This window comes from Mastomys coucha, unplaced genomic scaffold (assembly GCF_008632895.1).
Source record: "Mastomys coucha isolate ucsf_1 unplaced genomic scaffold, UCSF_Mcou_1 pScaffold12, whole genome shotgun sequence".
NCBI lineage: Eukaryota > Metazoa > Chordata > Mammalia > Rodentia > Muridae > Mastomys > Mastomys coucha.
In genome coordinates this window covers 63,609,350-63,616,322 of record NW_022196894.1, presented here as the reverse complement: position 1 = coordinate 63,616,322, position 6,973 = coordinate 63,609,350, and positions in this window count along the sequence as shown.

The window sequence follows — 6,973 nt, the reverse complement described above, 5'->3', positions numbered from 1 at the left end:
CTCTCTGTGAGAGTCCATATACTTTATCCTTTGAGTTAATAATCACTTTAAATTGTCTGCTAAAGGTGATTTAAATTCACTCATTTACACTGGTCTTCAGAGAGAGAATGACGGAACATTTCTTTAAAAGGAAGAGGTTAATAGGCGGTCTATGGACATCTCCATTATTACAATGATTAATTAATTATGTCAATTCCAGAGTTGCACATAGAATCTGCCACTCACTTTTGCAGCTTAACTCAACACACTCCTTCTGTAGTCAAACGTTTTGAAGTGAATGAGAAACCTAGATAAGCTAGCTAATGGGGAGAATTAAACACTCCATTTCTGGAAATAGCCTAGTGGACAGAGCAGATGCATTTAAGCAACTTGGAGAAGATCGCACTAAGCCAATCCTTAAAGCACTAATGAATTTTAAAATAATTTGTATCTAAAACTTTAAATGTCATGTTAGGATTTATTTTTTTCACCCCAAGAAATGAAACTTCACTTTCAGAGATGAAAAGAGGTATTTAGCTTTCAATTTTTCAGCTGCTGCTCCCAGCTACTCTAGTGTATCTGCACAACAGAATCTCCACCATATGTTTTCAGAACCCTTTTCTTCCTGTTTGTTTTTCTTGCACTAGACTTTTCAAAATTGGGATGTGGCTGTCCAACAACTGCTACAAATATTCTAGCTTAAGAAGCACTTAATTGGAACTTCAATAATTCCTTTAACTCTTTAATGTTAGGTAAAAATTGAGCTGTGTGCTTTCTAATATCAGTGGAAATTTGCTATTAATTGTAAGGTGCATTTACCTTGAAGATTTTCTTTTACAGACATCAACTAAGACATAGGAAATATCTTGTCTGGGACTTCTCCTTATGGTCTATGTATCTCACCCTGTGGGACACCTATCCATCCCTGGAATTGCTGGAGATTCATTTTCTTTCTATACAGCTGATGGAAGGACAGTCTCCAGTCTTGAATCTGTAAAGGTCTTTACAGATCTTTATTCTTGAATTGTTTTATGCTGTCAAGTAATTTAACTCACATTATATGCTTTGTATTCATTTAATTTGGTTAGAATGAAAAGTACCTATCAGGATTGGTCTATGCAACCCCCAAATCTTGCAGGTACAGAGACTTGGCATTGTTATGAAACTTATACCAACACAAAACTTGATGGTGTATAGGCAACAGGTATATTATTGGCAGGAAGTATGACAGAATGCACCCACGAGGAAAAGGATGCAACTGTGGGGAAAAGACAATGGAGTAAAGTCCACAACACATCAAAAGTTTTAGCTTCTGTGGTGGAAGAAGGGAGCAGAAACAAATTCATAAGTTAAAGAGGTCCTCATAGTTTAGCTAGTCTACTTTGTAATCAAACTAACAGAAGCTAGATTGTTAAGAAGGTCTGATTAGTCAAGAACATGATGAGGCAGATTGTTTCAGAGCTAGACTTTGTTGAAAAGTATGACATTCAAGGCTTATGTTTCTAAATTACATGGATAATACAATTTGTATATATGATACAAAAAACCCTAAGTGATGTTACTACCATTCTATCTACTTCTTAAGTGACAAGATATTCAAAACATGTAATATTAAGTAGAATAAAAAGATTGTTGCAAATTATGAACTAACAATCCTTTTGACACTTTTCATTTGTGCATGTCACTTTCTTTAAATGTTGTTCAGGTGTTACTTTTTACAAAATTATTTTTTATTAGCAGCAGCTGTATATTAGTTTGTAAATTTTTACTTAAATGCTACCCATTTTAATTTTGTCATGATACTCATCCATGATGTATTCTCATACAAAAGGAGTTTAACAAAGCTCTGTCTCTTCAGGCCACTTACAATTCCTGTTATATGATTGTAAATTCTGTAAGATATTGACTTGAAGGATTTGTTATGATTATGAAATATTTTTTGTTATATAGAACCTGAACACATACCAATACTTGCACACAAATGTCCTTACATTTTAAGTAAGGGAAGAGTCAGGATGAATCTCATCTCCACTTAGGCTGTGAGTCCCAATTCCAGGCAATAGAGCTTATTATGCTCCTCTGGATTAATAGTATGCTCTACAAATATTCTTAATGGCTACATGAGCTACTTAGGATCAAATAACTCATGAATCTTATTTGAAGTGATTTTACACGTACAATAAACATATAAGTCTATTAATTGACTTTCAAATATGGTAATGAAAATTGCTGTATGGCCTTATGATGTTTTATTAAACACTTTTATACCTTAAAAATAGGCCAAAATATGAAATATAGCTTAAATTTTAACAAATGCAACAGAATGTAATTAGAAAAATAACCTTAAATTTTATTTGTGTATCAGAGAAAGCATGCCACAGCACACATTTGGGGGGGTCAGAGGAAAACTTGGGATTCTGTTACTAATTTTGCTGTTAATTCTGGGGGTCAAACACAGGTCCTCAAGTTTGACTTGAAATACTTTTACCCCTGAAACATAAAATTTATCTCAATGCTAATCCCTTATTCTCCAACTGTTTCTTACTCTTGCTCTTTGTTATATTTTATAGTTCACTTTCAATAGATGTGAGAATTTAAGTTCTAAAATGTCTCTACCTGGAAAGTGTATCATTATGAATTTTAATAATGTTTTAATTAATATAATTATTTTTATACAAAGTTTTCATTTAAAGAATAAGCTGAGGCTAAATACTGAAAAAAGGAAAACCCAATGCCAGACCACTCTGAAGACAACTTCTAATGTACAACCTGCCCTTGCTCTCTTTCAAATTCATGACCCCTTTTGACTTAATTCTTGTGTGTCCATCTGTGCTTAGGAGCTGACCCTGTGCTCCAGCCCTCTGTATCCCAATGCCACCCAAAGAAATCTTGTCCCCAAAGAGTGTTGAAACGCCTAAGCTCACAGGTGTGACCATCACTTCTGTCCTACTACCTGGCCGGAGTGAGACCCGCCCTGAGGACACAGGAACTGCAGTGCAGCCAGGGACTCGATCATTCAGGTTTCTATCTATGCTGGTGAGGCAGGAGTAGGTAGGTGGGTGGGGGAGCACCCTCATAGAAGCAGAGGGTAAAGGGGAGGGGATAGGGTGTTTGTGAAGGGGAAACCAGAAAGGGGGATACATTTGAAATGTAAATAAATAAAATAACCCATAAAAAATGTACAAAGAAATCATCTCATTTTCCTGACATTTACGTCCAGGATATACCATGTCACTGATACTTGCAATTGTTTGAACGTGATAATAAAAAATAATGAAAGTGAGCTTTAGTGACTACAGACAGAACTGTTTATTTTAGTAAAGGTAATAACAAAACTACACCTCAGTGACAATAAACTCATGATCAAGTTGGTTGTGATGGCATTGAGCTTGAGCTCCTGACAATGATGCTTGTTGAATTGCTCTATGTACAGTAGAAAAGGCTTATTTTCTCAGTAGTACTGTTTGGTAACAGTATTTTCATTTTCGTCATGGGATGTTAACTGGGAAACTGAGAACAAAAAGCTAGACTTCTTAGAAGTTCTTTGAATTTACCTATATATTATAAATATGTTGCATTTCTGCTTAATCTACTTTGGATTTATAACCTGAAATGAACTGAAAAAAGGAAAGTAAATGCCAGACCATTCTGAAGACAAGTTCTAATGTACCACATGCCCTAGTATAGTCCGTTCTCCATTTTTACTCACAATCAGATCTTGTTATTCTTTGTTATTGTCAGAATGCTTTCCTTGCACTGCCATTCCCTGTTTTCACAATTTAACTTTAGATTATTCCCTAAAAAGAACTTTACCCTTACATTTTTTTCATATACCTATTACAGTGGTAGCATAATATTCTTCAGTCATTTCCTTCTTGCAGTATGTAGTTATTAACAAAGGCACCCACAGTTGGCCAAAGTATGGAGAACTAGAGAATTCAATATGACTGAATATCTTAAAGGAACATCTGTACCATGTTTCTAATGCTCAGAAACCATTGTCTGTGAAATACCATAAGAAATGTAAGAGCCAGAAGTTGCAGATGACTGCAAAGAAACAGTGTCATCTAGACACTTCAGGGAATCTTTACATAGAAACTTACAGCAGTTGCAGTAGAGTACACAAGATCTGTGCAAGATCAGGCCAGGCTAAATGGAGCTGAGAAACAGGCACGAAGACTTACAATAACAGAGCTATAAGCAATTATTAGTTGCTGGGGGAGGCAGAGCCAGTTTTCTTCAAGAGTTTTTCTACACTCCTTTAGAAGTCTGCGCATCCAAAAAAATACTTGGACATCACAGATTGCACCAGATTGATAAAAGAAAAAAGTAAATAAAAGAGGAGATAAATAAGATAGATACACATTGTATAAAACTGTCAAATAACTAAAAAATGTGAAAGAAATGAAATTATAAAATTGTATGTGAATAAGTAAAATTAGAAAAGAGTATACTGACAGAGGGTGCCCAGTTCCTGTAATGCAAGCACTGCATGTTCTCATCCATGTGTGGATCCTATCATTGAAAGTTTAAGGTTTTGTTATTATTTGATTAAGAATATCTGTAGAGTCCAGGAATCTAAAAGAAATTATTGATGTGAAAGGGAAGGTAGGTTTCAGGGAGAAGATATGAAGGAGAAACTATAATAATGACTGGGGTTGTGGTTAAATGAAGAGGCACTGAAGTATAGAAAACGTAAGGGGAAGAGGTAAAATAATGAACACTAGGAATTACAAGGTATATGAAAATTTACTTTAGAATAATGCACATTACTTTAGAACTGTGTGTACATAGGTGGCTCTGTGTAGGGTGTACAGCCGTACATGTGAGGCCAGTGTCATCAGAGGACAGTGATACCCTGAATCTAAAATTGCAGCTTTTGAGTTGCCTGACCTGAATGCTCAGGGGTGATATTGGTACTGGAAATTGTTCATGGGCCCTGTGGAAGAGCAGTTAATTATCTTAAGTGCCAAAACTCACCACTTCATAAATCTATTTTATAATATATAAATACATATAGATAGAATGTAGGCAATGATAATGATAGATAGATGATAGATAGACAGACAGATAGAATGTAGATAGAATAGAATCTACATGTATCAACTCCCATCAAAAATTTGAATGGGAGTTCTGCCACATCAGGAATAATGTCACTTCCAGAAGCCATAGGTTGCTAAATAAAAATCCTAGTGCCAGTGATACTTACCATAGAGGTGTTGGTCAGGAGTTTCCTGCAGACTGTCAAAAAACACTGACTATTGCCGTTATTCTTGTTTTGTCTCCCACAGCTTGATGATAAAACTTTATTGGTGAACACAGTGCATACTTTGATCACAGGAGATGGAGAAATCTAGTTGGTATTGACCAGAAAACTTCCTTTCTACTAGATAGATTTAAAAAGTAACAGAAGTGTGGAGATTTTAGGGAAATGAAAACTTCAATGGTCTTGAAAGTCTATGAACTCTGTAAGAAAGAAAATTTATCAGAGTAGCAAAATGTGCCCACGTAGACAAGAGTATTGCTTACATTACAGAAGGGAGTGACATCTTCCGTCTAGACTTAAGGCCCAGGATGAATGGTAGTAACACATTCCTCGTGTGTTTACACATGTGTTTATGTTAGAGAAGAACACAGGGTCTGTTACTTTTAAATTGAATATATGATTTCTTTTCACAACTATTTAGTATTTTTCTTTGCTGCTGATCCTTCAACATAGACTATTATTTATATGTGATGGACAATTTTCAAAAACCATATATCAATAAATCTACAGTGGTTATGCACATTGAAAACAGCATGGCTTAATTTTAGGTTTCAAAAGCTTGAAAAATAGCATGGAAGACTGGATTCAGAAAGTCTTCTCTGAAATTACTTTTCAGATTCTAAAGTGATGGAGAATAAATGTTTCAACTTGTATTATAAAACTCCACTTATGATTTAAAAATTATATGTGAAATAAATGATTAAACTGTTAAAACATGTATTGGGAAATGCAGTGGTATTCTATATGGCAATGTGCTCAGCTAGCTGTATTATTACTGCAGAACGTAGTCAGAAATATAAATGGATTCTGCTGGAGCCCTGTATTCTAGTATTTACAACTGAAATAGATTTTTTAAAAAAAAAAAAACAAAATAAGAAAATATCAGGGCTCTTTTCCTCCAGGGAACCTCAGAAGAGGATTCTCTTCTGATTATAAACCTCTGCTCATCTTATTGCCAGTGTTCTAAGGACAAGCCAGCCCCAAAGTCTATCTTCTGTGGATGCATGCCAGATGACAAGATCATTTTTGACTTGGGAAAGAGGAAGGCAAAAGTTGGAAAATACTCACTTGGTGGGGTAGAATGAGAATGAGCAACTTGTTTCTGAAGCCCTGGGAGCCACCCATAATTGTGCCAACAAATATATTATAAAGAGTTGTGGTAAATATAGCTTTCATACATGAGAGGCTCCACCCCATACATCATCACACACGTCATCAAGGTGTCGTCCTGTGCCTAGGTTGTCATGCTCCATACTGCTATGTGTGGTGCCTTTAGGAAGCTGAAAGGCACAGAGTCCAGGGTTCACGTTGGTTAGGTCATTACATCTGTCCAAGCAAAGCTGTAGAAGAAGGACATGACTGAGGCTCTAGGTAGAACCAAGTTCAATTTCCTCAGATGCCAGAAAATTCACATTTCAAAATGGTATTTCATCAAGATTAATGCAGACAGGTACATTTGAAGACATGGTAGCTGAAAGATGGCTCATCCCTGATGGCTGCAGCAGGAGACATATCCACATTCTTGGTCCCTTGACCAAGTGTTCCTGCAATAAGAGCTTCTATTGTGCCATCATATATACCATTAAACCATGTTCAGTAATAAATCTCACAGCTAGTATAGAAAAAGTGAAGATGAGGTGTTTTAGTCAGGATACTTTCTTTTTTTTTCTTTTTTTGTTTGTTTTTTTCGAGACAGGGTTTCTCTGTGTAGCCCTGGCTGTCCTGGAA